Here is a 27,375-nt window from a genome sequence, read left to right as displayed (position 1 = left end):
CCTCAGCAGCATCAGCTTCTCATTCTTTCCATACGAGGTACCGTCAATTCGCGCAGTCGCTATTGCAAATGATGTCACCAAAAGCAATCACTTCGTTAGCGGCGAGGAGCCCGGGCTCAGCGGTAGCTCTACATGGAGGCACCAGCAGCTCCGACAGGCCACCGCTGGCGCGCCGGCGCCCGGACCCACGACCGTCAATGACGCTGCAGTCGATGCACTTCTTAATATCGCTTTTGGAAGAAGGAAACCAGGTGTAAATCACACAGTATTTCACTGATGATCTGGAAACGCAAGTTTAGAATAAGTAGAACATTATATAAAATGTGTTGTGTGGTCGAGCGACACCCACGCCTCGCTCTCGCCAGATTATCGTTGCTGCACGGAATGATTGTCAAGGCACCGACGGCTTCAGAGTTCGTATCTTCTCGAAGTTTTGCTTTTGCAGTACATTCCGCAATCTTTTCGTTATGAGTCGTCTGTTTCGGTTTCCCGATGTAGTTTTGCTCACTGCTCTCGACTTCTCTTAACCCCGAGCCACCACTAGCCGAAAATTCCGCACTGCTATCTGGTCAATCTGCAGAGCTCGATGAAGGCGTCGCGGTCGTTCCTGAGCTGATGAAACGGCCGAATCTGTAGTTGTTCCCAGATCTCTTCCACAACAACGGCCTCCCAGACGCTTGGATTACAGGAGTACGCCACTACTCCCAGCCGGAGAACTGCATTTGAAAGCGTAATAACATGAGCTACACGTAACTCCGATTTCTGTGTCTGACCTACTTTTAATGAAACTGTCGTCGATTTACTTACTACTATCGCTGCTGGACGAAGCAGATCAGGTGAAAACCATCAGTATTCTTGTAACGAAGAGGTAATGGAAATTTAGGTAAAACAATATCAAAAAAAGTTGTGTGGTGGAGCGACACGTACAGTTGGCTCTTCCTAGATGATCATTGCTGCACGCAATAATTGTTAAGGCACCGACGCCTTCAGGAGTGGTCTTCTGGAAGTTTTGCTTGCAGTATATTCCGCAATCTTTTCGTTATGAGTTGGTGTTTCGGATTCCCGATGTTCTTTTGTTTAGTGCATTTGCCTTCCCTTGACACTGAGAAAGCACATGACGAAAGTGAAACACCACCGTCTGTTCATCTGCAGAGCGCGATGAAATTATTCACTCTATATTCATTGCCTTTCATATTCTTCCCATCAGTGGTGAGCGCTGCCTTCAGAAAGCGCTTTTGTTTCTGATTTACATGGAAGTTAGTGTTCCTCGGAGCTGGACTGCTTGGGATTAGCTTCATTGCTACTGGCAGGTGGCTCGTTGGTCTAGGGGTATGATTCCTGCTTTGGGTGCAGGAGGTCCCGGGTTCAAATCCCGGACGAGCCCTACCGTTTTGACCGTGCTGAAGAGTAGGTGGAGCTCACCCACGTTTGCAGCTCTGCAATGAAGAATAGATGCCTGCCGCAGCACGCTTTGTGTAGCACTACGGTGATGAAGGGACCGTTTGATATGGCAAGAATCTGACACCAGTAAATTACATGGGTCGATTGCTGTAGAAGAGCCGACAGTAATCTTGCATGCAACGGAAAACAAAGGTTGTCTTTGCAGAACATGTGCACCGTGAGTGGAGACGAACCTCAATCGTGGAGCAGTCTACCTTCATCTGGTTAGCGACGACAACAACCAAAGGGTGGGATACAAGACTGAGCGTAGTTAAGAGTTTCTCACTATTAGTTACGTTCACACTTCAACGGAGCTGTGACAAGGCGAGTGCAGTGAGCTCAGGAAAGCCAGTATGAAGCGCACTTGAAGTAGTCCTGAAGAAATGGATTATAAACTTTGCCGGCCAGAATGGAGCTACGAGCGTTCTGAGTTACTGAATACCGGTACACTATGGGAGCAAGAGCATTTGACAGTAAAATGAAGCGATATCCGTGTAGCACACGACATTTATTATCCATGCATACGCAGACGTGACGTTATCTCGGAAATGGAATCCGAAAAGGGGTTTAAAAAAAGTCGTGTTTCCGCCCGGGATCGAACCGGGGACCTTCTGCGTGTAAAGCAGACGTGATAACCGCTACACCACGGAAACGACGGCTCTTCGGCTGTTCTGCCTAGAAACCCGTAGTGGCAACAGATTTTTCCTGCGTAAGCAAAGGCATCGCCTACGAGCTCCCTCCGATTCTAGAAGTTGCTATTGTAAAAGACATCGATGAAAACAATCAAACCGCAACAGCCAGGGAAAACGCTGGGTGAGCGGCAGCTCTGCATGGTGATACCAAGAACGGAGGCGTCAGTCATGTGCAGCGCTTAGACGCTACGAACAGGCTCGTTGGTCTAGGGGTATGATTCCTGCTTCGGGTGCAGGAGGTCCCGGGTTCAAATCCCGGACGAGCCCTTGCGTTTTGTGCAAACGTGTGGCAACTACCGTCATGCCGGCGGCTGTTCCGCGCATTTCCAGCCCTCCAGGTAAGCACAAAAACCAAGTAGCCGGTTCTGAAAGAGTTTCATGTATCATCTGAGCCCTGGTGGTGGGCCGTTTGAAATTGATTTAAATGGTCACAGTAGAGATTGTAGCAAGGGTCTTGTTGAGTGCGACGAAAAAGTGTTTCCGCCCGGAATCTAACCGGGGACCTTCTGCGTGTTAGGCAACTACCGTCATGCCGGCGGCTGTTCCGCGCATTTCCAGCCCTCCAGGTAAGCACAAAAACCAAGTAGCCGGTTCTGAAAGAGTTTCATGTATCATCTGAGCCCTGGTGGTGGGCCGTTTGAAATTGATTTAAATGGTCACAGTAGAGATTGTAGCAAGGGTCTTGTTGAGTGCGACGAAAAAGTGTTTCCGCCCGGAATCTAACCGGGGACCTTCTGCGTGTTAGGCAGACGTGATAACCGCTACACCACGGAAACTGCTACGCTCTGTGCTCCACATCTGACACAACTTGTAGGACGATCGCAACTTTGGCGTAAAAATCACTTTGCGGAAACGCACAATGCAGGTATTTCGCATTCGTATGCAACAATCGACAGCACCCTTGCCTGTCTGAATGCCATCACGAATGAGAGCCCAAGAAGTCGTCGGAAATGCTCGCGGCCGAGTCCTCAGCAGCATCAGCTTCTCATTCTTTCCATACGAGGTACCGTCAATTCGCGCAGTCGCTATTGCAAATGATGTCACCAAAAGCAATCACTTCGTTAGCGGCGAGGAGCCCGGGCTCAGCGGTAGCTCTACATGGAGGCACCAGCAGCTCCGACAGGCCACCGCTGGCGCGCCGGCGCCCGGACCCACGACCGTCAATGACGCTGCAGTCGATGCACTTCTTAATATCGCTTTTGGAAGAAGGAAACCAGGTGTAAATCACACAGTATTTCACTGATGATCTGGAAACGCAAGTTTAGAATAAGTAGAACATTATATAAAATGTGTTGTGTGGTCGAGCGACACCCACGCCTCGCTCTCGCCAGATTATCGTTGCTGCACGGAATGATTGTCAAGGCACCGACGGCTTCAGAGTTCGTCTTCTCGAAGTTTTGCTTTTGCAGTACATTCCGCAATCTTTTCGTTATGAGTCGTCTGTTTCGGTTTCCCGATGTAGTTTTGCTCACTGCTCTCGACTTCTCTTAACCCCGAGCCACCACTAGCCGAAAATTCCGCACTGCTATCTGGTCAATCTGCAGAGCTCGATGAAGGCGTCGCGGTCGTTCCTGAGCTGATGAAACGGCCGAATCTGTAGTTGTTCCCAGATCTCTTCCACAACAACGGCCTCCCAGACGCTTGGATTACAGGAGTACGCCACTACTCCCAGCCGGAGAACTGCATTTGAAAGCGTAATAACATGAGCTACACGTAACTCCGATTTCTGTGTCTGACCTACTTTTAATGAAACTGTCGTCGATTTACTTACTACTATCGCTGCTGGGACGAAGCAGATCAGGTGAAAACCATCAGTATTCTTGTAACGAAGAGGTAATGGAAATTTAGGTAAAACAATATCAAAAAAAGTTGTGTGGTGGAGCGACACGTACAGTTGGCTCTTCCTAGATGATCATTGCTGCACGCAATAATTGTTAAGGCACCGACGCCCTTCAGGAGTGGTCTTCTGGAAGTTTTGCTTGCAGTATATTCCGCAATCTTTTCGTTATGAGTTGGTGTTTCGGATTCCCGATGTTCTTTTGTTTAGTGCATTTGCCTTCCCTTGACACTGAGAAAGCACATGACGAAAGTGAAACACCACCGTCTGTTCATCTGCAGAGCGCGATGAAATTATTCACTCTATATTCATTGCCTTTCATATTCTTCCCATCAGTGGTGAGCGCTGCCTTCAGAAAGCGCTTTTGTTTCTGATTTACATGGAAGTTAGTGTTCCTCGGAGCTGGACTGCTTGGGATTAGCTTCATTGCTACTGGCAGGTGGCTCGTTGGTCTAGGGGTATGATTCCTGCTTTGGGTGCAGGAGGTCCCGGGTTCAAATCCCGGACGAGCCCTACCGTTTTGACCGTGCTGAAGAGTAGGTGGAGCTCACCCACGTTTGCAGCTCTGCAATGAAGAATAGATGCCTGCCGCAGCACGCTTTGTGTAGCACTACGGTGATGAAGGGGCACCGTTTGATATGGCAAGAATCTGACACCAGTAAATTACATGGGTCGATTGCTGTAGAAGAGCCGACAGTAATCTTGCATGCAACGGAAAACAAAGGTTGTCTTTGCAGAACATGTGCACCGTGAGTGGAGACGAACCTCAATCGTGGAGCAGTCTACCTTCATCTGGTTAGCGACGACAACAACCAAAGGGTGGGATACAAGACTGAGCGTAGTTAAGAGTTTCTCACTATTAGTTACGTTCACACTTCAACGGAGCTGTGACAAGGCGAGTGCAGTGAGCTCAGGAAAGCCAGTATGAAGCGCACTTGAAGTAGTCCTGAAGAAATGGATTATAAACTTTGCCGGCCAGAATGGAGCTACGAGCGTTCTGAGTTACTGAATACCGGTACACTATGGGAGCAAGAGCATTTGACAGTAAAATGAAGCGATATCCGTGTAGCACACGACATTTATTATCCATGCATACGCAGACGTGACGTTATCTCGGAAATGGAATCCGAAAAGGGGTTTAAAAAAAGTCGTGTTTCCGCCCGGGATCGAACCGGGGACCTTCTGCGTGTAAAGCAGACGTGATAACCGCTACACCACGGAAACGACGGCTCTTCGGCTGTTCTGCCTAGAAACCCGTAGTGGCAACAGATTTTTCCTGCGTAAGCAAAGGCATCGCCTACGAGCTCCCTCCGATTCTAGAAGTTGCTATTGTAAAAGACATCGATGAAAACAATCAAACCGCAACAGCCAGGGAAAACGCTGGGTGAGCGGCAGCTCTGCATGGTGATACCAAGAACGGAGGCGTCAGTCATGTGCAGCGCTTAGACGCTACGAACAGGCTCGTTGGTCTAGGGGTATGATTCCTGCTTCGGGTGCAGGAGGTCCCGGGTTCAAATCCCGGACGAGCCCTTGCGTTTTGTGCAAACGTGTGGCAACTACCGTCATGCCGGCGGCTGTTCCGCGGCATTTCCAGCCCTCCAGGTAAGCACAAAAACCAAGTAGCCGGTTCTGAAAGAGTTTCATGTATCATCTGAGCCCTGGTGGTGGGCCGTTTGAAATTGATTTAAATGGTCACAGTAGAGATTGTAGCAAGGGTCTTGTTGAGTGCGACGAAAAAGTGTTTCCGCCCGGAATCTAACCGGGGACCTTCTGCGTGTTAGGCAACTACCGTCATGCCGGCGGCTGTTCCGCGCATTTCCAGCCCTCCAGGTAAGCACAAAAACCAAGTAGCCGGTTCTGAAAGAGTTTCATGTATCATCTGAGCCCTGGTGGTGGGCCGTTTGAAATTGATTTAAATGGTCACAGTAGAGATTGTAGCAAGGGTCTTGTTGAGTGCGACGAAAAAGTGTTTCCGCCCGGAATCTAACCGGGGACCTTCTGCGTGTTAGGCAGACGTGATAACCGCTACACCACGGAAACTGCTACGCTCTGTGCTCCACATCTGACACAACTTGTAGGACGATCGCAACTTTGGCGTAAAAATCACTTTGCGGAAACGCACAATGCAGGTATTTCGCATTCGTATGCAACAATCGACAGCACCCTTGCCTGTCTGAATGCCATCACGAATGAGAGCCCAAGAAGTCGTCGGAAATGCTCGCGGCCGAGTCCTCAGCAGCATCAGCTTCTCATTCTTTCCATACGAGGTACCGTCAATTCGCGCAGTCGCTATTGCAAATGATGTCACCAAAAGCAATCACTTCGTTAGCGGCGAGGAGCCCGGGCTCAGCGGTAGCTCTACATGGAGGCACCAGCAGCTCCGACAGGCCACCGCTGGCGCGCCGGCGCCCGGACCCACGACCGTCAATGACGCTGCAGTCGATGCACTTCTTAATATCGCTTTTGGAAGAAGGAAACCAGGTGTAAATCACACAGTATTTCACTGATGATCTGGAAACGCAAGTTTAGAATAAGTAGAACATTATATAAAATGTGTTGTGTGGTCGAGCGACACCCACGCCTCGCTCTCGCCAGATTATCGTTGCTGCACGGAATGATTGTCAAGGCACCGACGGCTTCAGAGTTCGTCTTCTCGAAGTTTTGCTTTTGCAGTACATTCCGCAATCTTTTCGTTATGAGTCGTCTGTTTCGGTTTCCCGATGTAGTTTTGCTCACTGCTCTCGACTTCTCTTAACCCCGAGCCACCACTAGCCGAAAATTCCGCACTGCTATCTGGTCAATCTGCAGAGCTCGATGAAGGCGTCGCGGTCGTTCCTGAGCTGATGAAACGGCCGAATCTGTAGTTGTTCCCAGATCTCTTCCACAACAACGGCCTCCCAGACGCTTGGATTACAGGAGTACGCCACTACTCCCAGCCGGAGAACTGCATTTGAAAGCGTAATAACATGAGCTACACGTAACTCCGATTTCTGTGTCTGACCTACTTTTAATGAAACTGTCGTCGATTTACTTACTACTATCGCTGCTGGACGAAGCAGATCAGGTGAAAACCATCAGTATTCTTGTAACGAAGAGGTAATGGAAATTTAGGTAAAACAATATCAAAAAAAGTTGTGTGGTGGAGCGACACGTACAGTTGGCTCTTCCTAGATGATCATTGCTGCACGCAATAATTGTTAAGGCACCGACGCCTTCAGGAGTGGTCTTCTGGAAGTTTTGCTTGCAGTATATTCCGCAATCTTTTCGTTATGAGTTGGTGTTTCGGATTCCCGATGTTCTTTTGTTTAGTGCATTTGCCTTCCCTTGACACTGAGAAAGCACATGACGAAAGTGAAACACCACCGTCTGTTCATCTGCAGAGCGCGATGAAATTATTCACTCTATATTCATTGCCTTTCATATTCTTCCCATCAGTGGTGAGCGCTGCCTTCAGAAAGCGCTTTTGTTTCTGATTTACATGGAAGTTAGTGTTCCTCGGAGCTGGACTGCTTGGGATTAGCTTCATTGCTACTGGCAGGTGGCTCGTTGGTCTAGGGGTATGATTCCTGCTTTGGGTGCAGGAGGTCCCGGGTTCAAATCCCGGACGAGCCCTACCGTTTTGACCGTGCTGAAGAGTAGGTGGAGCTCACCCACGTTTGCAGCTCTGCAATGAAGAATAGATGCCTGCCGCAGCACGCTTTGTGTAGCACTACGGTGATGAAGGGACCGTTTGATATGGCAAGAATCTGACACCAGTAAATTACATGGGTCGATTGCTGTAGAAGAGCCGACAGTAATCTTGCATGCAACGGAAAACAAAGGTTGTCTTTGCAGAACATGTGCACCGTGAGTGGAGACGAACCTCAATCGTGGAGCAGTCTACCTTCATCTGGTTAGCGACGACAACAACCAAAGGGTGGGATACAAGACTGAGCGTAGTTAAGAGTTTCTCACTATTAGTTACGTTCACACTTCAACGGAGCTGTGACAAGGCGAGTGCAGTGAGCTCAGGAAAGCCAGTATGAAGCGCACTTGAAGTAGTCCTGAAGAAATGGATTATAAACTTTGCCGGCCAGAATGGAGCTACGAGCGTTCTGAGTTACTGAATACCGGTACACTATGGGAGCAAGAGCATTTGACAGTAAAATGAAGCGATATCCGTGTAGCACACGACATTTATTATCCATGCATACGCAGACGTGACGTTATCTCGGAAATGGAATCCGAAAAGGGGTTTAAAAAAAGTCGTGTTTCCGCCCGGGATCGAACCGGGGACCTTCTGCGTGTAAAGCAGACGTGATAACCGCTACACCACGGAAACGACGGCTCTTCGGCTGTTCTGCCTAGAAACCCGTAGTGGCAACAGATTTTTCCTGCGTAAGCAAAGGCATCGCCTACGAGCTCCCTCCGATTCTAGAAGTTGCTATTGTAAAAGACATCGATGAAAACAATCAAACCGCAACAGCCAGGGAAAACGCTGGGTGAGCGGCAGCTCTGCATGGTGATACCAAGAACGGAGGCGTCAGTCATGTGCAGCGCTTAGACGCTACGAACAGGCTCGTTGGTCTAGGGGTATGATTCCTGCTTCGGGTGCAGGAGGTCCCGGGTTCAAATCCCGGACGAGCCCTTGCGTTTTGTGCAAACGTGTGGCAACTACCGTCATGCCGGCGGCTGTTCCGCGCATTTCCAGCCCTCCAGGTAAGCACAAAAACCAAGTAGCCGGTTCTGAAAGAGTTTCATGTATCATCTGAGCCCTGGTGGTGGGCCGTTTGAAATTGATTTAAATGGTCACAGTAGAGATTGTAGCAAGGGTCTTGTTGAGTGCGACGAAAAAGTGTTTCCGCCCGGAATCTAACCGGGGACCTTCTGCGTGTTAGGCAACTACCGTCATGCCGGCGGCTGTTCCGCGCATTTCCAGCCCTCCAGGTAAGCACAAAAACCAAGTAGCCGGTTCTGAAAGAGTTTCATGTATCATCTGAGCCCTGGTGGTGGGCCGTTTGAAATTGATTTAAATGGTCACAGTAGAGATTGTAGCAAGGGTCTTGTTGAGTGCGACGAAAAAGTGTTTCCGCCCGGAATCTAACCGGGGACCTTCTGCGTGTTAGGCAGACGTGATAACCGCTACACCACGGAAACTGCTACGCTCTGTGCTCCACATCTGACACAACTTGTAGGACGATCGCAACTTTGGCGTAAAAATCACTTTGCGGAAACGCACAATGCAGGTATTTCGCATTCGTATGCAACAATCGACAGCACCCTTGCCTGTCTGAATGCCATCACGAATGAGAGCCCAAGAAGTCGTCGGAAATGCTCGCGGCCGAGTCCTCAGCAGCATCAGCTTCTCATTCTTTCCATACGAGGTACCGTCAATTCGCGCAGTCGCTATTGCAAATGATGTCACCAAAAGCAATCACTTCGTTAGCGGCGAGGAGCCCGGGCTCAGCGGTAGCTCTACATGGAGGCACCAGCAGCTCCGACAGGCCACCGCTGGCGCGCCGGCGCCCGGACCCACGACCGTCAATGACGCTGCAGTCGATGCACTTCTTAATATCGCTTTTGGAAGAAGGAAACCAGGTGTAAATCACACAGTATTTCACTGATGATCTGGAAACGCAAGTTTAGAATAAGTAGAACATTATATAAAATGTGTTGTGTGGTCGAGCGACACCCACGCCTCGCTCTCGCCAGATTATCGTTGCTGCACGGAATGATTGTCAAGGCACCGACGGCTTCAGAGTTCGTCTTCTCGAAGTTTTGCTTTTGCAGTACATTCCGCAATCTTTTCGTTATGAGTCGTCTGTTTCGGTTTCCCGATGTAGTTTTGCTCACTGCTCTCGACTTCTCTTAACCCCGAGCCACCACTAGCCGAAAATTCCGCACTGCTATCTGGTCAATCTGCAGAGCTCGATGAAGGCGTCGCGGTCGTTCCTGAGCTGATGAAACGGCCGAATCTGTAGTTGTTCCCAGATCTCTTCCACAACAACGGCCTCCCAGACGCTTGGATTACAGGAGTACGCCACTACTCCCAGCCGGAGAACTGCATTTGAAAGCGTAATAACATGAGCTACACGTAACTCCGATTTCTGTGTCTGACCTACTTTTAATGAAACTGTCGTCGATTTACTTACTACTATCGCTGCTGGACGAAGCAGATCAGGTGAAAACCATCAGTATTCTTGTAACGAAGAGGTAATGGAAATTTAGGTAAAACAATATCAAAAAAAGTTGTGTGGTGGAGCGACACGTACAGTTGGCTCTTCCTAGATGATCATTGCTGCACGGAATAATTGTTAAGGCACCGACGCCTTCAGGAGTGGTCTTCTGGAAGTTTTGCTTGCAGTATATTCCGCAATCTTTTCGTTATGAGTTGGTGTTTCGGATTCCCGATGTTCTTTTGTTTAGTGCATTTGCCTTCCCTTGACACTGAGAAAGCACATGACGAAAGTGAAACACCACCGTCTGTTCATCTGCAGAGCGCGATGAAATTATTCACTCTATATTCATTGCCTTTCATATTCTTCCCATCAGTGGTGAGCGCTGCCTTCAGAAAGCGCTTTTGTTTCTGATTTACATGGAAGTTAGTGTTCCTCGGAGCTGGACTGCTTGGGATTAGCTTCATTGCTACTGGCAGGTGGCTCGTTGGTCTAGGGGTATGATTCCTGCTTTGGGTGCAGGAGGTCCCGGGTTCAAATCCCGGACGAGCCCTACCGTTTTGACCGTGCTGAAGAGTAGGTGGAGCTCACCCACGTTTGCAGCTCTGCAATGAAGAATAGATGCCTGCCGCAGCACGCTTTGTGTAGCACTACGGTGATGAAGGGACCGTTTGATATGGCAAGAATCTGACACCAGTAAATTACATGGGTCGATTGCTGTAGAAGAGCCGACAGTAATCTTGCATGCAACGGAAAACAAAGGTTGTCTTTGCAGAACATGTGCACCGTGAGTGGAGACGAACCTCAATCGTGGAGCAGTCTACCTTCATCTGGTTAGCGACGACAACAACCAAAGGGTGGGATACAAGACTGAGCGTAGTTAAGAGTTTCTCACTATTAGTTACGTTCACACTTCAACGGAGCTGTGACAAGGCGAGTGCAGTGAGCTCAGGAAAGCCAGTATGAAGCGCACTTGAAGTAGTCCTGAAGAAATGGATTATAAACTTTGCCGGCCAGAATGGAGCTACGAGCGTTCTGAGTTACTGAATACCGGTACACTATGGGAGCAAGAGCATTTGACAGTAAAATGAAGCGATATCCGTGTAGCACACGACATTTATTATCCATGCATACGCAGACGTGACGTTATCTCGGAAATGGAATCCGAAAAGGGGTTTAAAAAAAGTCGTGTTTCCGCCCGGGATCGAACCGGGGACCTTCTGCGTGTAAAGCAGACGTGATAACCGCTACACCACGGAAACGACGGCTCTTCGGCTGTTCTGCCTAGAAACCCGTAGTGGCAACAGATTTTTCCTGCGTAAGCAAAGGCATCGCCTACGAGCTCCCTCCGATTCTAGAAGTTGCTATTGTAAAAGACATCGATGAAAACAATCAAACCGCAACAGCCAGGGAAAACGCTGGGTGAGCGGCAGCTCTGCATGGTGATACCAAGAACGGAGGCGTCAGTCATGTGCAGCGCTTAGACGCTACGAACAGGCTCGTTGGTCTAGGGGTATGATTCCTGCTTCGGGTGCAGGAGGTCCCGGGTTCAAATCCCGGACGAGCCCTTGCGTTTTGTGCAAACGTGTGGCAACTACCGTCATGCCGGCGGCTGTTCCGCGCATTTCCAGCCCTCCAGGTAAGCACAAAAACCAAGTAGCCGGTTCTGAAAGAGTTTCATGTATCATCTGAGCCCTGGTGGTGGGCCGTTTGAAATTGATTTAAATGGTCACAGTAGAGATTGTAGCAAGGGTCTTGTTGAGTGCGACGAAAAAGTGTTTCCGCCCGGAATCTAACCGGGGACCTTCTGCGTGTTAGGCAACTACCGTCATGCCGGCGGCTGTTCCGCGCATTTCCAGCCCTCCAGGTAAGCACAAAAACCAAGTAGCCGGTTCTGAAAGAGTTTCATGTATCATCTGAGCCCTGGTGGTGGGCCGTTTGAAATTGATTTAAATGGTCACAGTAGAGATTGTAGCAAGGGTCTTGTTGAGTGCGACGAAAAAGTGTTTCCGCCCGGAATCTAACCGGGGACCTTCTGCGTGTTAGGCAGACGTGATAACCGCTACACCACGGAAACTGCTACGCTCTGTGCTCCACATCTGACACAACTTGTAGGACGATCGCAACTTTGGCGTAAAAATCACTTTGCGGAAACGCACAATGCAGGTATTTCGCATTCGTATGCAACAATCGACAGCACCCTTGCCTGTCTGAATGCCATCACGAATGAGAGCCCAAGAAGTCGTCGGAAATGCTCGCGGCCGAGTCCTCAGCAGCATCAGCTTCTCATTCTTTCCATACGAGGTACCGTCAATTCGCGCAGTCGCTATTGCAAATGATGTCACCAAAAGCAATCACTTCGTTAGCGGCGAGGAGCCCGGGCTCAGCGGTAGCTCTACATGGAGGCACCAGCAGCTCCGACAGGCCACCGCTGGCGCGCCGGCGCCCGGACCCACGACCGTCAATGACGCTGCAGTCGATGCACTTCTTAATATCGCTTTTGGAAGAAGGAAACCAGGTGTAAATCACACAGTATTTCACTGATGATCTGGAAACGCAAGTTTAGAATAAGTAGAACATTATATAAAATGTGTTGTGTGGTCGAGCGACACCCACGCCTCGCTCTCGCCAGATTATCGTTGCTGCACGGAATGATTGTCAAGGCACCGACGGCTTCAGAGTTCGTCTTCTCGAAGTTTTGCTTTTGCAGTACATTCCGCAATCTTTTCGTTATGAGTCGTCTGTTTCGGTTTCCCGATGTAGTTTTGCTCACTGCTCTCGACTTCTCTTAACCCCGAGCCACCACTAGCCGAAAATTCCGCACTGCTATCTGGTCAATCTGCAGAGCTCGATGAAGGCGTCGCGGTCGTTCCTGAGCTGATGAAACGGCCGAATCTGTAGTTGTTCCCAGATCTCTTCCACAACAACGGCCTCCCAGACGCTTGGATTACAGGAGTACGCCACTACTCCCAGCCGGAGAACTGCATTTGAAAGCGTAATAACATGAGCTACACGTAACTCCGATTTCTGTGTCTGACCTACTTTTAATGAAACTGTCGTCGATTTACTTACTACTATCGCTGCTGGACGAAGCAGATCAGGTGAAAACCATCAGTATTCTTGTAACGAAGAGGTAATGGAAATTTAGGTAAAACAATATCAAAAAAAGTTGTGTGGTGGAGCGACACGTACAGTTGGCTCTTCCTAGATGATCATTGCTGCACGGAATAATTGTTAAGGCACCGACGCCTTCAGGAGTGGTCTTCTGGAAGTTTTGCTTGCAGTATATTCCGCAATCTTTTCGTTATGAGTTGGTGTTTCGGATTCCCGATGTTCTTTTGTTTAGTGCATTTGCCTTCCCTTGACACTGAGAAAGCACATGACGAAAGTGAAACACCACCGTCTGTTCATCTGCAGAGCGCGATGAAATTATTCACTCTATATTCATTGCCTTTCATATTCTTCCCATCAGTGGTGAGCGCTGCCTTCAGAAAGCGCTTTTGTTTCTGATTTACATGGAAGTTAGTGTTCCTCGGAGCTGGACTGCTTGGGATTAGCTTCATTGCTACTGGCAGGTGGCTCGTTGGTCTAGGGGTATGATTCCTGCTTTGGGTGCAGGAGGTCCCGGGTTCAAATCCCGGACGAGCCCTACCGTTTTGACCGTGCTGAAGAGTAGGTGGAGCTCACCCACGTTTGCAGCTCTGCAATGAAGAATAGATGCCTGCCGCAGCACGCTTTGTGTAGCACTACGGTGATGAAGGGACCGTTTGATATGGCAAGAATCTGACACCAGTAAATTACATGGGTCGATTGCTGTAGAAGAGCCGACAGTAATCTTGCATGCAACGGAAAACAAAGGTTGTCTTTGCAGAACATGTGCACCGTGAGTGGAGACGAACCTCAATCGTGGAGCAGTCTACCTTCATCTGGTTAGCGACGACAACAACCAAAGGGTGGGATACAAGACTGAGCGTAGTTAAGAGTTTCTCACTATTAGTTACGTTCACACTTCAACGGAGCTGTGACAAGGCGAGTGCAGTGAGCTCAGGAAAGCCAGTATGAAGCGCACTTGAAGTAGTCCTGAAGAAATGGATTATAAACTTTGCCGGCCAGAATGGAGCTACGAGCGTTCTGAGTTACTGAATACCGGTACACTATGGGAGCAAGAGCATTTGACAGTAAAATGAAGCGATATCCGTGTAGCACACGACATTTATTATCCATGCATACGCAGACGTGACGTTATCTCGGAAATGGAATCCGAAAAGGGGTTTAAAAAAAGTCGTGTTTCCGCCCGGGATCGAACCGGGGACCTTCTGCGTGTAAAGCAGACGTGATAACCGCTACACCACGGAAACGACGGCTCTTCGGCTGTTCTGCCTAGAAACCCGTAGTGGCAACAGATTTTTCCTGCGTAAGCAAAGGCATCGCCTACGAGCTCCCTCCGATTCTAGAAGTTGCTATTGTAAAAGACATCGATGAAAACAATCAAACCGCAACAGCCAGGGAAAACGCTGGGTGAGCGGCAGCTCTGCATGGTGATACCAAGAACGGAGGCGTCAGTCATGTGCAGCGCTTAGACGCTACGAACAGGCTCGTTGGTCTAGGGGTATGATTCCTGCTTCGGGTGCAGGAGGTCCCGGGTTCAAATCCCGGACGAGCCCTTGCGTTTTGTGCAAACGTGTGGCAACTACCGTCATGCCGGCGGCTGTTCCGCGCATTTCCAGCCCTCCAGGTAAGCACAAAAACCAAGTAGCCGGTTCTGAAAGAGTTTCATGTATCATCTGAGCCCTGGTGGTGGGCCGTTTGAAATTGATTTAAATGGTCACAGTAGAGATTGTAGCAAGGGTCTTGTTGAGTGCGACGAAAAAGTGTTTCCGCCCGGAATCTAACCGGGGACCTTCTGCGTGTTAGGCAGACGTGATAACCGCTACACCACGGAAACTGCTACGCTCTGTGCTCCACATCTGACACAACTTGTAGGACGATCGCAACTTTGGCGTAAAAATCACTTTGCGGAAACGCACAATGCAGGTATTTCGCATTCGTATGCAACAATCGACAGCACCCTTGCCTGTCTGAATGCCATCACGAATGAGAGCCCAAGAAGTCGTCGGAAATGCTCGCGGCCGAGTCCTCAGCAGCATCAGCTTCTCATTCTTTCCATACGAGGTACCGTCAATTCGCGCAGTCGCTATTGCAAATGATGTCACCAAAAGCAATCACTTCGTTAGCGGCGAGGAGCCTGGGCTCAGCGGTAGCTCTACATGGAGGCACCAGCAGCTCCGACAGGCCACCGCTGGCGCGCCGGCGCCCGGACCCACGACCGTCAATGACGCTGCAGTCGATGCACTTCTTAATATCGCTTTTGGAAGAAGGAAACCAGGTGTAAATCACACAGTATTTCACTGATGATCTGGAAACGCAAGTTTAGAATAAGTAGAACATTATATAAAATGTTTTGTGTGGTCGAGCGACACCCACGCCTCGCTCTCGCCAGATTATCGTTGCTGCACGGAATGATTGTTAAGGCACCGACGGCTTCAGAGTTCGTCTTCTCGAAGTTTTGCTTTTGCAGTACATTCCGCAATCTTTTCGTTATGAGTCGTCTGTTTCGGTTTCCCGATGTAGTTTTGCTCACTGCTCTCGACTTCTCTTAACCCCGAGCCACCACTAGCCGAAAATTCCGCACTGCTATCTGGTCAATCTGCAGAGCTCGATGAAGGCGTCGCGGTCGTTCCTGAGCTGATGAAACGGCCGAATCTGTAGTTGTTCCCAGATCTCTTCCACAACAACGGCCTCCCAGACGCTTGGATTACAGGAGTACGCCACTACTCCCAGCCGGAGAACTGCATTTGAAAGCGTAATAACATGAGCTACACGTAACTCCGATTTCTGTGTCTGACCTACTTTTAATGAAACTGTCGTCGATTTACTTACTACTATCGCTGCTGGACGAAGCAGATCAGGTGAAAACCATCAGTATTCTTGTAACGAAGAGGTAATGGAAATTTAGGTAAAACAATATCAAAAAAGTTGTGTGGTGGAGCGACACGTACAGTTGGCTCTTCCTAGATGATCATTGCTGCACGGAATAATTGTTAAGGCACCGACGCCTTCAGGAGTGGTCTTCTGGAAGTTTTGCTTGCAGTATATTCCGCAATCTTTTCGTTATGAGTTGGTGTTTCGGATTCCCGATGTTCTTTTGTTTAGTGCATTTGCCTTCCCTTGACACTGAGAAAGCACATGACGAAAGTGAAACACCACCGTCTGTTCATCTGCAGAGCGCGATGAAATTATTCACTCTATATTCATTGCCTTTCATATTCTTCCCATCAGTGGTGAGCGCTGCCTTCAGAAAGCGCTTTTGTTTCTGATTTACATGGAAGTTAGTGTTCCTCGGAGCTGGACTGCTTGGGATTAGCTTCATTGCTACTGGCAGGTGGCTCGTTGGTCTAGGGGTATGATTCCTGCTTTGGGTGCAGGAGGTCCCGGGTTCAAATCCCGGACGAGCCCTACCGTTTTGACCGTGCTGAAGAGTAGGTGGAGCTCACCCACGTTTGCAGCTCTGCAATGAAGAATAGATGCCTGCCGCAGCACGCTTTGTGTAGCACTACGGTGATGAAGGGACCGTTTGATATGGCAAGAATCTGACACCAGTAAATTACATGGGTCGATTGCTGTAGAAGAGCCGACAGTAATCTTGCATGCAACGGAAAACAAAGGTTGTCTTTGCAGAACATGTGCACCGTGAGTGGAGACGAACCTCAATCGTGGAGCAGTCTACCTTCATCTGGTTAGCGACGACAACAACCAAAGGGTGGGATACAAGACTGAGCGTAGTTAAGAGTTTCTCACTATTAGTTACGTTCACACTTCAACGGAGCTGTGACAAGGCGAGTGCAGTGAGCTCAGGAAAGCCAGTATGAAGCGCACTTGAAGTAGTCCTGAAGAAATGGATTATAAACTTTGCCGGCCAGAATGGAGCTACGAGCGTTCTGAGTTACTGAATACCGGTACACTATGGGAGCAAGAGCATTTGACAGTAAAATGAAGCGATATCCGTGTAGCACACGACATTTATTATCCATGCATACGCAGACGTGACGTTATCTCGGAAATGGAATCCGAAAAGGGGTTTAAAAAAAGTCGTGTTTCCGCCCGGGATCGAACCGGGGACCTTCTGCGTGTAAAGCAGACGTGATAACCGCTACACCACGGAAACGACGGCTCTTCGGCTGTTCTGCCTAGAAACCCGTAGTGGCAACAGATTTTTCCTGCGTAAGCAAAGGCATCGCCTACGAGCTCCCTCCGATTCTAGAAGTTGCTATTGTAAAAGACATCGATGAAAACAATCAAACCGCAACAGCCAGGGAAAACGCTGGGTGAGCGGCAGCTCTGCATGGTGATACCAAGAACGGAGGCGTCAGTCATGTGCAGCGCTTAGACGCTACGAACAGGCTCGTTGGTCTAGGGGTATGATTCCTGCTTCGGGTGCAGGAGGTCCCGGGTTCAAATCCCGGACGAGCCCTTGCGTTTTGTGCAAACGTGTGGCAACTACCGTCATGCCGGCGGCTGTTCCGCGCATTTCCAGCCCTCCAGGTAAGCACAAAAACCAAGTAGCCGGTTCTGAAAGAGTTTCATGTATCATCTGAGCCCTGGTGGTGGGCCGTTTGAAATTGATTTAAATGGTCACAGTAGAGATTGTAGCAAGGGTCTTGTTGAGTGCGACGAAAAAGTGTTTCCGCCCGGAATCTAACCGGGGACCTTCTGCGTGTTAGGCAGACGTGATAACCGCTACACCACGGAAACTGCTACGCTCTGTGCTCCACATCTGACACAACTTGTAGGACGATCGCAACTTTGGCGTAAAAATCACTTTGCGGAAACGCACAATGCAGGTATTTCGCATTCGTATGCAACAATCGACAGCACCCTTGCCTGTCTGAATGCCATCACGAATGAGAGCCCAAGAAGTCGTCGGAAATGCTCGCGGCCGAGTCCTCAGCAGCATCAGCTTCTCATTCTTTCCATACGAGGTACCGTCAATTCGCGCAGTCGCTATTGCAAATGATGTCACCAAAAGCAATCACTTCGTTAGCGGCGAGGAGCCCGGGCTCAGCGGTAGCTCTACATGGAGGCACCAGCAGCTCCGACAGGCCACCGCTGGCGCGCCGGCGCCCGGACCCACGACCGTCAATGACGCTGCAGTCGATGCACTTCTTAATATCGCTTTTGGAAGAAGGAAACCAGGTGTAAATCACACAGTATTTCACTGATGATCTGGAAACGCAAGTTTAGAATAAGTAGAACATTATATAAAATGTGTTGTGTGGTCGAGCGACACCCACGCCTCGCTCTCGCCAGATTATCGTTGCTGCACGGAATGATTGTTAAGGCACCGACGGCTTCAGAGTTCGTCTTCTCGAAGTTTTGCTTTTGCAGTACATTCCGCAATCTTTTCGTTATGAGTCGTCTGTTTCGGTTTCCCGATGTAGTTTTGCTCACTGCTCTCGACTTCTCTTAACCCCGAGCCACCACTAGCCGAAAATTCCGCACTGCTATCTGGTCAATCTGCAGAGCTCGATGAAGGCGTCGCGGTCGTTCCTGAGCTGATGAAACGGCCGAATCTGTAGTTGTTCCCAGATCTCTTCCACAACAACGGCCTCCCAGACGCTTGGATTACAGGAGTACGCCACTACTCCCAGCCGGAGAACTGCATTTGAAAGCGTAATAACATGAGCTACACGTAACTCCGATTTCTGTGTCTGACCTACTTTTAATGAAACTGTCGTCGATTTACTTACTACTATCGCTGCTGGACGAAGCAGATCAGGTGAAAACCATCAGTATTCTTGTAACGAAGAGGTAATGGAAATTTAGGTAAAACAATATCAAAAAAAGTTGTGTGGTGGAGCGACACGTACAGTTGGCTCTTCCTAGATGATCATTGCTGCACGGAATAATTGTTAAGGCACCGACGCCTTCAGGAGTGGTCTTCTGGAAGTTTTGCTTGCAGTATATTCCGCAATCTTTTCGTTATGAGTTGGTGTTTCGGATTCCCGATGTTCTTTTGTTTAGTGCATTTGCCTTCCCTTGACACTGAGAAAGCACATGACGAAAGTGAAACACCACCGTCTGTTCATCTGCAGAGCGCGATGAAATTATTCACTCTATATTCATTGCCTTTCATATTCTTCCCATCAGTGGTGAGCGCTGCCTTCAGAAAGCGCTTTTGTTTCTGATTTACATGGAAGTTAGTGTTCCTCGGAGCTGGACTGCTTGGGATTAGCTTCATTGCTACTGGCAGGTGGCTCGTTGGTCTAGGGGTATGATTCCTGCTTTGGGTGCAGGAGGTCCCGGGTTCAAATCCCGGACGAGCCCTACCGTTTTGACCGTGCTGAAGAGTAGGTGGAGCTCACCCACGTTTGCAGCTCTGCAATGAAGAATAGATGCCTGCCGCAGCACGCTTTGTGTAGCACTACGGTGATGAAGGGACCGTTTGATATGGCAAGAATCTGACACCAGTAAATTACATGGGTCGATTGCTGTAGAAGAGCCGACAGTAATCTTGCATGCAACGGAAAACAAAGGTTGTCTTTGCAGAACATGTGCACCGTGAGTGGAGACGAACCTCAATCGTGGAGCAGTCTACCTTCATCTGGTTAGCGACGACAACAACCAAAGGGTGGGATACAAGACTGAGCGTAGTTAAGAGTTTCTCACTATTAGTTACGTTCACACTTCAACGGAGCTGTGACAAGGCGAGTGCAGTGAGCTCAGGAAAGCCAGTATGAAGCGCACTTGAAGTAGTCCTGAAGAAATGGATTATAAACTTTGCCGGCCAGAATGGAGCTACGAGCGTTCTGAGTTACTGAATACCGGTACACTATGGGAGCAAGAGCATTTGACAGTAAAATGAAGCGATATCCGTGTAGCACACGACATTTATTATCCATGCATACGCAGACGTGACGTTATCTCGGAAATGGAATCCGAAAAGGGGTTTAAAAAAAGTCGTGTTTCCGCCCGGGATCGAACCGGGGACCTTCTGCGTGTAAAGCAGACGTGATAACCGCTACACCACGGAAACGACGGCTCTTCGGCTGTTCTGCCTAGAAACCCGTAGTGGCAACAGATTTTTCCTGCGTAAGCAAAGGCATCGCCTACGAGCTCCCTCCGATTCTAGAAGTTGCTATTGTAAAAGACATCGATGAAAACAATCAAACCGCAACAGCCAGGGAAAACGCTGGGTGAGCGGCAGCTCTGCATGGTGATACCAAGAACGGAGGCGTCAGTCATGTGCAGCGCTTAGACGCTACGAACAGGCTCGTTGGTCTAGGGGTATGATTCCTGCTTCGGGTGCAGGAGGTCCCGGGTTCAAATCCCGGACGAGCCCTTGCGTTTTGTGCAAACGTGTGGCAACTACCGTCATGCCGGCGGCTGTTCCGCGCATTTCCAGCCCTCCAGGTAAGCACAAAAACCAAGTAGCCGGTTCTGAAAGAGTTTCATGTATCATCTGAGCCCTGGTGGTGGGCCGTTTGAAATTGATTTAAATGGTCACAGTAGAGATTGTAGCAAGGGTCTTGTTGAGTGCGACGAAAAAGTGTTTCCGCCCGGAATCTAACCGGGGACCTTCTGCGTGTTAGGCAGACGTGATAACCGCTACACCACGGAAACTGCTACGCTCTGTGCTCCACATCTGACACAACTTGTAGGACGATCGCAACTTTGGCGTAAAAATCACTTTGCGGAAACGCACAATGCAGGTATTTCGCATTCGTATGCAACAATCGACAGCACCCTTGCCTGTCTGAATGCCATCACGAATGAGAGCCCAAGAAGTCGTCGGAAATGCTCGCGGCCGAGTCCTCAGCAGCATCAGCTTCTCATTCTTTCCATACGAGGTACCGTCAATTCGCGCAGTCGCTATTGCAAATGATGTCACCAAAAGCAATCACTTCGTTAGCGGCGAGGAGCCTGGGCTCAGCGGTAGCTCTACATGGAGGCACCAGCAGCTCCGACAGGCCACCGCTGGCGCGCCGGCGCCCGGACCCACGACCGTCAATGACGCTGCAGTCGATGCACTTCTTAATATCGCTTTTGGAAGAAGGAAACCAGGTGTAAATCACACAGTATTTCACTGATGATCTGGAAACGCAAGTTTAGAATAAGTAGAACATTATATAAAATGTGTTGTGTGGTCGAGCGACACCCACGCCTCGCTCTCGCCAGATTATCGTTGCTGCACGGAATGATTGTTAAGGCACCGACGGCTTCAGAGTTCGTCTTCTCGAAGTTTTGCTTTTGCAGTACATTCCGCAATCTTTTCGTTATGAGTCGTCTGTTTCGGTTTCCCGATGTAGTTTTGCTCACTGCTCTCGACTTCTCTTAACCCCGAGCCACCACTAGCCGAAAATTCCGCACTGCTATCTGGTCAATCTGCAGAGCTCGATGAAGGCGTCGCGGTCGTTCCTGAGCTGATGAAACGGCCGAATCTGTAGTTGTTCCCAGATCTCTTCCACAACAACGGCCTCCCAGACGCTTGGATTACAGGAGTACGCCACTACTCCCAGCCGGAGAACTGCATTTGAAAGCGTAATAACATGAGCTACACGTAACTCCGATTTCTGTGTCTGACCTACTTTTAATGAAACTGTCGTCGATTTACTTACTACTATCGCTGCTGGACGAAGCAGATCAGGTGAAAACCATCAGTATTCTTGTAACGAAGAGGTAATGGAAATTTAGGTAAAACAATATCAAAAAAAGTTGTGTGGTGGAGCGACACGTACAGTTGGCTCTTCCTAGATGATCATTGCTGCACGGAATAATTGTTAAGGCACCGACGCCTTCAGGAGTGGTCTTCTGGAAGTTTTGCTTGCAGTATATTCCGCAATCTTTTCGTTATGAGTTGGTGTTTCGGATTCCCGATGTTCTTTTGTTTAGTGCATTTGCCTTCCCTTGACACTGAGAAAGCACATGACGAAAGTGAAACACCACCGTCTGTTCATCTGCAGAGCGCGATGAAATTATTCACTCTATATTCATTGCCTTTCATATTCTTCCCATCAGTGGTGAGCGCTGCCTTCAGAAAGCGCTTTTGTTTCTGATTTACATGGAAGTTAGTGTTCCTCGGAGCTGGACTGCTTGGGATTAGCTTCATTGCTACTGGCAGGTGGCTCGTTGGTCTAGGGGTATGATTCCTGCTTTGGGTGCAGGAGGTCCCGGGTTCAAATCCCGGACGAGCCCTACCGTTTTGACCGTGCTGAAGAGTAGGTGGAGCTCACCCACGTTTGCAGCTCTGCAATGAAGAATAGATGCCTGCCGCAGCACGCTTTGTGTAGCACTACGGTGATGAAGGGACCGTTTGATATGGCAAGAATCTGACACCAGTAAATTACATGGGTCGATTGCTGTAGAAGAGCCGACAGTAATCTTGCATGCAACGGAAAACAAAGGTTGTCTTTGCAGAACATGTGCACCGTGAGTGGAGACGAACCTCAATCGTGGAGCAGTCTACCTTCATCTGGTTAGCGACGACAACAACCAAAGGGTGGGATACAAGACTGAGCGTAGTTAAGAGTTTCTCACTATTAGTTACGTTCACACTTCAACGGAGCTGTGACAAGGCGAGTGCAGTGAGCTCAGGAAAGCCAGTATGAAGCGCACTTGAAGTAGTCCTGAAGAAATGGATTATAAACTTTGCCGGCCAGAATGGAGCTACGAGCGTTCTGAGTTACTGAATACCGGTACACTATGGGAGCAAGAGCATTTGACAGTAAAATGAAGCGATATCCGTGTAGCACACGACATTTATTATCCATGCATACGCAGACGTGACGTTATCTCGGAAATGGAATCCGAAAAGGGGTTTAAAAAAAGTCGTGTTTCCGCCCGGGATCGAACCGGGGACCTTCTGCGTGTAAAGCAGACGTGATAACCGCTACACCACGGAAACGACGGCTCTTCGGCTGTTCTGCCTAGAAACCCGTAGTGGCAACAGATTTTTCCTGCGTAAGCAAAGGCATCGCCTACGAGCTCCCTCCGATTCTAGAAGTTGCTATTGTAAAAGACATCGATGAAAACAATCAAACCGCAACAGCCAGGGAAAACGCTGGGTGAGCGGCAGCTCTGCATGGTGATACCAAGAACGGAGGCGTCAGTCATGTGCAGCGCTTAGACGCTCCGAACAGGCTCGTTGGTCTAGGGGTATGATTCCTGCTTCGGGTGCAGGAGGTCCCGGGTTCAAATCCCGGACGAGCCCTTGCGTTTTGTGCAAACGTGTGGCAACTACCGTCATGCCGGCGGCTGTTCCGCGCATTTCCAGCCCTCCAGGTAAGCACAAAAACCAAGTAGCCGGTTCTGAAAGAGTTTCATGTATCATCTGAGCCCTGGTGGTGGGCCGTTTGAAATTGATTTAAATGGTCACAGTAGAGATTGTAGCAAGGGTCTTGTTGAGTGCGACGAAAAAGTGTTTCCGCCCGGAATCTAACCGGGGACCTTCTGCGTGTTAGGCAGACGTGATAACCGCTACACCACGGAAACTGCTACGCTCTGTGCTCCACATCTGACACAACTTGTAGGACGATCGCAACTTTGGCGTAAAAATCACTTTGCGGAAACGCACAATGCAGGTATTTCGCATTCGTATGCAACAATCGACAGCACCCTTGCCTGTCTGAATGCCATCACGAATGAGAGCCCAAGAAGTCGTCGGAAATGCTCGCGGCCGAGTCCTCAGCAGCATCAGCTTCTCATTCTTTCCATACGAGGTACCGTCAATTCGCGCAGTCGCTATTGCAAATGATGTCACCAAAAGCAATCACTTCGTTAGCGGCGAGGAGCCTGGGCTCAGCGGTAGCTCTACATGGAGGCACCAGCAGCTCCGACAGGCCACCGCTGGCGCGCCGGCGCCCGGACCCACGACCGTCAATGACGCTGCAGTCGATGCACTTCTTAATATCGCTTTTGGAAGAAGGAAACCAGGTGTAAATCACACAGTATTTCACTGATGATCTGGAAACGCAAGTTTAGAATAAGTAGAACATTATATAAAATGTGTTGTGTGGTCGAGCGACACCCACGCCTCGCTCTCGCCAGATTATCGTTGCTGCACGGAATGATTGTTAAGGCACCGACGGCTTCAGAGTTCGTCTTCTCGAAGTTTTGCTTTTGCAGTACATTCCGCAATCTTTTCGTTATGAGTCGTCTGTTTCGGTTTCCCGATGTAGTTTTGCTCACTGCTCTCGACTTCTCTTAACCCCGAGCCACCACTAGCCGAAAATTCCGCACTGCTATCTGGTCAATCTGCAGAGCTCGATGAAGGCGTCGCGGTCGTTCCTGAGCTGATGAAACGGCCGAATCTGTAGTTGTTCCCAGATCTCTTCCACATCAACGGCCTCCCAGACGCTTGGATTACAGGAGTACGCCACTACTCCCAGCCGGAGAACTGCATTTGAAAGCGTAATAACATGAGCTACACGTAACTCCGATTTCTGTGTCTGACCTACTTTTAATGAAACTGTCGTCGATTTACTTACTACTATCGCTGCTGGACGAAGCAGATCAGGTGAAAACCATCAGTATTCTTGTAACGAAGAGGTAATGGAAATTTAGGTAAAACAATATCAAAAAAAGTTGTGTGGTGGAGCGACACGTACAGTTGGCTCTTCCTAGATGATCATTGCTGCACGGAATAATTGTTAAGGCACCGACGCCTTCAGGAGTGGTCTTCTGGAATTTTGCTTGCAGTATATTCCGCAATCTTTTCGTTATGAGTTGGTGTTTCGGATTCCCGATGTTCTTTTGTTTAGTGCATTTGCCTTCCCTTGACACTGAGAAAGCACATGACGAAAGTGAAACACCACCGTCTGTTCATCTGCAGAGCGCGATGAAATTATTCACTCTATATTCATTGCCTTTCATATTCTTCCCATCAGTGGTGAGCGCTGCCTTCAGAAAGCGCTTTTGTTTCTGATTTACATGGAAGTTAGTGTTCCTCGGAGCTGGACTGCTTGGGATTAGCTTCATTGCTACTGGCAGGTGGCTCGTTGGTCTAGGGGTATGATTCCTGCTTTGGGTGCAGGAGGTCCCGGGTTCAAATCCCGGACGAGCCCTACCGTTTTGACCGTGCTGAAGAGTAGGTGGAGCTCACCCACGTTTGCAGCTCTGCAATGAAGAATAGATGCCTGCCGCAGCACGCTTTGTGTAGCACTACGGTGATGAAGGGACCGTTTGATATGGCAAGAATCTGACACCAGTAAATTACATGGGTCGATTGCTGTAGAAGAGCCGACAGTAATCTTGCATGCAACGGAAAACAAAGGTTGTCTTTGCAGAACATGTGCACCGTGAGTGGAGACGAACCTCAATCGTGGAGCAGTCTACCTTCATCTGGTTAGCGACGACAACAACCAAAGGGTGGGATACAAGACTGAGCGTAGTTAAGAGTTTCTCACTATTAGTTACGTTCACACTTCAACGGAGCTGTGACAAGGCGAGTGCAGTGAGCTCAGGAAAGCCAGTATGAAGCGCACTTGAAGTAGTCCTGAAGAAATGGATTATAAACTTTGCCGGCCAGAATGGAGCTACGAGCGTTCTGAGTTACTGAATACCGGTACACTATGGGAGCAAGAGCATTTGACAGTAAAATGAAGCGATATCCGTGTAGCACACGACATTTATTATCCATGCATACGCAGACGTGACGTTATCTCGGAAATGGAATCCGAAAAGGGGTTTAAAAAAAGTCGTGTTTCCGCCCGGGATCGAACCGGGGACCTTCTGCGTGTAAAGCAGACGTGATAACCGCTACACCACGGAAACGACGGCTCTTCGGCTGTTCTGCCTAGAAACCCGTAGTGGCAACAGATTTTTCCTGCGTAAGCAAAGGCATCGCCTACGAGCTCCCTCCGATTCTAGAAGTTGCTATTGTAAAAGACATCGATGAAAACAATCAAACCGCAACAGCCAGGGAAAACGCTGGGTGAGCGGCAGCTCTGCATGGTGATACCAAGAACGGAGGCGTCAGTCATGTGCAGCGCTTAGACGCTACGAACAGGCTCGTTGGTCTAGGGGTATGATTCCTGCTTCGGGTGCAGGAGGTCCCGGGTTCAAATCCCGGACGAGCCCTTGCGTTTTGTGCAAACGTGTGGCAACTACCGTCATGCCGGCGGCTGTTCCGCGCATTTCCAGCCCTCCAGGTAAGCACAAAAACCAAGTAGCCGGTTCTGAAAGAGTTTCATGTATCATCTGAGCCCTGGTGGTGGGCCGTTTGAAATTGATTTAAATGGTCACAGTAGAGATTGTAGCAAGGGTCTTGTTGAGTGCGACGAAAAAGTGTTTCCGCCCGGAATCTAACCGGGGACCTTCTGCGTGTTAGGCAGACGTGATAACCGCTACACCACGGAAACTGCTACGCTCTGTGCTCCACATCTGACACAACTTGTAGGACGATCGCAACTTTGGCGTAAAAATCACTTTGCGGAAACGCACAATGCAGGTATTTCGCATTCGTATGCAACAATCGACAGCACCCTTGCCTGTCTGAATGCCATCACGAATGAGAGCCCAAGAAGTCGTCGGAAATGCTCGCGGCCGAGTCCTCAGCAGCATCAGCTTCTCATTCTTTCCATACGAGGTACCGTCAATTCGCGCAGTCGCTATTGCAAATGATGTCACCAAAAGCAATCACTTCGTTAGCGGCGAGGAGCCTGGGCTCAGCGGTAGCGGCTCAGCGGTAGCTCTACATGGAGGCACCAGCAGCTCCGACAGGCCACCGCTGGCGCGCCGGCGCCCGGACCCACGACCGTCAATGACGCTGCAGTCGATGCACTTCTTAATATCGCTTTTGGAAGAAGGAAACCAGGTGTAAATCACACAGTATTTCACTGATGATCTGGAAACGCAAGTTTAGAATAAGTAGAACATTATATAAAATGTGTTGTGTGGTCGAGCGACACCCACGCCTCGCTCTCGCCAGATTATCGTTGCTGCACGGAATGATTGTTAAGGCACCGACGGCTTCAGAGTTCGTCTTCTCGAAGTTTTGCTTTTGCAGTACATTCCGCAATCTTTTCGTTATGAGTCGTCTGTTTCGGTTTCCCGATGTAGTTTTGCTCACTGCTCTCGACTTCTCTTAACCCCGAGCCACCACTAGCCGAAAATTCCGCACTGCTATCTGGTCAATCTGCAGAGCTCGATGAAGGCGTCGCGGTCGTTCCTGAGCTGATGAAACGGCCGAATCTGT

General features: G+C 49.4%; 36 non-coding genes across 36 annotated transcripts; 18 read left to right on the top strand and 18 right to left on the bottom strand.

Moving 5' to 3' along the window:
- The first annotated feature begins 1,312 nt into the window (after window positions 1-1,312).
- Trnap-ugg (transfer RNA proline (anticodon UGG)) lies at window positions 1,313-1,384 on the top strand. Its single transcript has one exon. It is a non-coding gene; the product is annotated as a tRNA-Pro (tRNA).
- A 636-nt stretch (window positions 1,385-2,020) lies between these two features.
- Trnav-uac (transfer RNA valine (anticodon UAC)) lies at window positions 2,021-2,093 on the bottom strand. The gene has a single exon. It is a non-coding gene; the product is annotated as a tRNA-Val (tRNA).
- A 234-nt stretch (window positions 2,094-2,327) lies between these two features.
- Trnap-cgg (transfer RNA proline (anticodon CGG)) lies at window positions 2,328-2,399 on the top strand. The gene has a single exon. It is a non-coding gene; the product is annotated as a tRNA-Pro (tRNA).
- Window positions 2,400-2,835: 436 nt separating this feature from the next.
- Trnav-aac (transfer RNA valine (anticodon AAC)) lies at window positions 2,836-2,908 on the bottom strand. Its single transcript has one exon. It is a non-coding gene; the product is annotated as a tRNA-Val (tRNA).
- Window positions 2,909-4,410: 1,502 nt separating this feature from the next.
- Window positions 4,411-4,482, top strand: Trnap-ugg (transfer RNA proline (anticodon UGG)). The gene has a single exon. It is a non-coding gene; the product is annotated as a tRNA-Pro (tRNA).
- Window positions 4,483-5,120: 638 nt separating this feature from the next.
- On the bottom strand, window positions 5,121-5,193 carry Trnav-uac (transfer RNA valine (anticodon UAC)). The gene has a single exon. It is a non-coding gene; the product is annotated as a tRNA-Val (tRNA).
- Window positions 5,194-5,427: 234 nt separating this feature from the next.
- On the top strand, window positions 5,428-5,499 carry Trnap-cgg (transfer RNA proline (anticodon CGG)). The gene has a single exon. It is a non-coding gene; the product is annotated as a tRNA-Pro (tRNA).
- Window positions 5,500-5,936: 437 nt separating this feature from the next.
- Trnav-aac (transfer RNA valine (anticodon AAC)) lies at window positions 5,937-6,009 on the bottom strand. Its single transcript has one exon. It is a non-coding gene; the product is annotated as a tRNA-Val (tRNA).
- Window positions 6,010-7,509: 1,500 nt separating this feature from the next.
- On the top strand, window positions 7,510-7,581 carry Trnap-ugg (transfer RNA proline (anticodon UGG)). Its single transcript has one exon. It is a non-coding gene; the product is annotated as a tRNA-Pro (tRNA).
- Window positions 7,582-8,217: 636 nt separating this feature from the next.
- Window positions 8,218-8,290, bottom strand: Trnav-uac (transfer RNA valine (anticodon UAC)). Its single transcript has one exon. It is a non-coding gene; the product is annotated as a tRNA-Val (tRNA).
- A 234-nt stretch (window positions 8,291-8,524) lies between these two features.
- Window positions 8,525-8,596, top strand: Trnap-cgg (transfer RNA proline (anticodon CGG)). Its single transcript has one exon. It is a non-coding gene; the product is annotated as a tRNA-Pro (tRNA).
- Window positions 8,597-9,032: 436 nt separating this feature from the next.
- On the bottom strand, window positions 9,033-9,105 carry Trnav-aac (transfer RNA valine (anticodon AAC)). Its single transcript has one exon. It is a non-coding gene; the product is annotated as a tRNA-Val (tRNA).
- Window positions 9,106-10,605: 1,500 nt separating this feature from the next.
- Window positions 10,606-10,677, top strand: Trnap-ugg (transfer RNA proline (anticodon UGG)). The gene has a single exon. It is a non-coding gene; the product is annotated as a tRNA-Pro (tRNA).
- Window positions 10,678-11,313: 636 nt separating this feature from the next.
- Trnav-uac (transfer RNA valine (anticodon UAC)) lies at window positions 11,314-11,386 on the bottom strand. Its single transcript has one exon. It is a non-coding gene; the product is annotated as a tRNA-Val (tRNA).
- Window positions 11,387-11,620: 234 nt separating this feature from the next.
- Window positions 11,621-11,692, top strand: Trnap-cgg (transfer RNA proline (anticodon CGG)). Its single transcript has one exon. It is a non-coding gene; the product is annotated as a tRNA-Pro (tRNA).
- A 436-nt stretch (window positions 11,693-12,128) lies between these two features.
- Trnav-aac (transfer RNA valine (anticodon AAC)) lies at window positions 12,129-12,201 on the bottom strand. The gene has a single exon. It is a non-coding gene; the product is annotated as a tRNA-Val (tRNA).
- Window positions 12,202-13,701: 1,500 nt separating this feature from the next.
- Window positions 13,702-13,773, top strand: Trnap-ugg (transfer RNA proline (anticodon UGG)). Its single transcript has one exon. It is a non-coding gene; the product is annotated as a tRNA-Pro (tRNA).
- Window positions 13,774-14,409: 636 nt separating this feature from the next.
- On the bottom strand, window positions 14,410-14,482 carry Trnav-uac (transfer RNA valine (anticodon UAC)). The gene has a single exon. It is a non-coding gene; the product is annotated as a tRNA-Val (tRNA).
- Window positions 14,483-14,716: 234 nt separating this feature from the next.
- On the top strand, window positions 14,717-14,788 carry Trnap-cgg (transfer RNA proline (anticodon CGG)). Its single transcript has one exon. It is a non-coding gene; the product is annotated as a tRNA-Pro (tRNA).
- A 208-nt stretch (window positions 14,789-14,996) lies between these two features.
- Window positions 14,997-15,069, bottom strand: Trnav-aac (transfer RNA valine (anticodon AAC)). The gene has a single exon. It is a non-coding gene; the product is annotated as a tRNA-Val (tRNA).
- A 1,499-nt stretch (window positions 15,070-16,568) lies between these two features.
- Window positions 16,569-16,640, top strand: Trnap-ugg (transfer RNA proline (anticodon UGG)). The gene has a single exon. It is a non-coding gene; the product is annotated as a tRNA-Pro (tRNA).
- A 636-nt stretch (window positions 16,641-17,276) lies between these two features.
- Trnav-uac (transfer RNA valine (anticodon UAC)) lies at window positions 17,277-17,349 on the bottom strand. Its single transcript has one exon. It is a non-coding gene; the product is annotated as a tRNA-Val (tRNA).
- A 234-nt stretch (window positions 17,350-17,583) lies between these two features.
- Window positions 17,584-17,655, top strand: Trnap-cgg (transfer RNA proline (anticodon CGG)). The gene has a single exon. It is a non-coding gene; the product is annotated as a tRNA-Pro (tRNA).
- Window positions 17,656-17,863: 208 nt separating this feature from the next.
- Window positions 17,864-17,936, bottom strand: Trnav-aac (transfer RNA valine (anticodon AAC)). The gene has a single exon. It is a non-coding gene; the product is annotated as a tRNA-Val (tRNA).
- A 1,500-nt stretch (window positions 17,937-19,436) lies between these two features.
- Window positions 19,437-19,508, top strand: Trnap-ugg (transfer RNA proline (anticodon UGG)). Its single transcript has one exon. It is a non-coding gene; the product is annotated as a tRNA-Pro (tRNA).
- Window positions 19,509-20,144: 636 nt separating this feature from the next.
- Window positions 20,145-20,217, bottom strand: Trnav-uac (transfer RNA valine (anticodon UAC)). Its single transcript has one exon. It is a non-coding gene; the product is annotated as a tRNA-Val (tRNA).
- A 234-nt stretch (window positions 20,218-20,451) lies between these two features.
- Window positions 20,452-20,523, top strand: Trnap-cgg (transfer RNA proline (anticodon CGG)). The gene has a single exon. It is a non-coding gene; the product is annotated as a tRNA-Pro (tRNA).
- A 208-nt stretch (window positions 20,524-20,731) lies between these two features.
- On the bottom strand, window positions 20,732-20,804 carry Trnav-aac (transfer RNA valine (anticodon AAC)). Its single transcript has one exon. It is a non-coding gene; the product is annotated as a tRNA-Val (tRNA).
- Window positions 20,805-22,304: 1,500 nt separating this feature from the next.
- On the top strand, window positions 22,305-22,376 carry Trnap-ugg (transfer RNA proline (anticodon UGG)). Its single transcript has one exon. It is a non-coding gene; the product is annotated as a tRNA-Pro (tRNA).
- Window positions 22,377-23,012: 636 nt separating this feature from the next.
- On the bottom strand, window positions 23,013-23,085 carry Trnav-uac (transfer RNA valine (anticodon UAC)). Its single transcript has one exon. It is a non-coding gene; the product is annotated as a tRNA-Val (tRNA).
- Window positions 23,086-23,319: 234 nt separating this feature from the next.
- On the top strand, window positions 23,320-23,391 carry Trnap-cgg (transfer RNA proline (anticodon CGG)). Its single transcript has one exon. It is a non-coding gene; the product is annotated as a tRNA-Pro (tRNA).
- A 208-nt stretch (window positions 23,392-23,599) lies between these two features.
- Trnav-aac (transfer RNA valine (anticodon AAC)) lies at window positions 23,600-23,672 on the bottom strand. Its single transcript has one exon. It is a non-coding gene; the product is annotated as a tRNA-Val (tRNA).
- A 1,499-nt stretch (window positions 23,673-25,171) lies between these two features.
- On the top strand, window positions 25,172-25,243 carry Trnap-ugg (transfer RNA proline (anticodon UGG)). The gene has a single exon. It is a non-coding gene; the product is annotated as a tRNA-Pro (tRNA).
- A 636-nt stretch (window positions 25,244-25,879) lies between these two features.
- Window positions 25,880-25,952, bottom strand: Trnav-uac (transfer RNA valine (anticodon UAC)). Its single transcript has one exon. It is a non-coding gene; the product is annotated as a tRNA-Val (tRNA).
- Window positions 25,953-26,186: 234 nt separating this feature from the next.
- Trnap-cgg (transfer RNA proline (anticodon CGG)) lies at window positions 26,187-26,258 on the top strand. The gene has a single exon. It is a non-coding gene; the product is annotated as a tRNA-Pro (tRNA).
- Window positions 26,259-26,466: 208 nt separating this feature from the next.
- Window positions 26,467-26,539, bottom strand: Trnav-aac (transfer RNA valine (anticodon AAC)). Its single transcript has one exon. It is a non-coding gene; the product is annotated as a tRNA-Val (tRNA).
- Between the last annotated feature and the right edge of the window lie 836 nt (window positions 26,540-27,375).

Source organism: Schistocerca cancellata, unplaced genomic scaffold (assembly GCF_023864275.1).
Source record: "Schistocerca cancellata isolate TAMUIC-IGC-003103 unplaced genomic scaffold, iqSchCanc2.1 HiC_scaffold_630, whole genome shotgun sequence".
Lineage (NCBI taxonomy): Eukaryota > Metazoa > Arthropoda > Insecta > Orthoptera > Acrididae > Schistocerca > Schistocerca cancellata.
The sequence above is the reverse complement of the archived record's forward strand: the minus strand, read 5'-3'. Positions and strand labels throughout refer to the sequence as shown.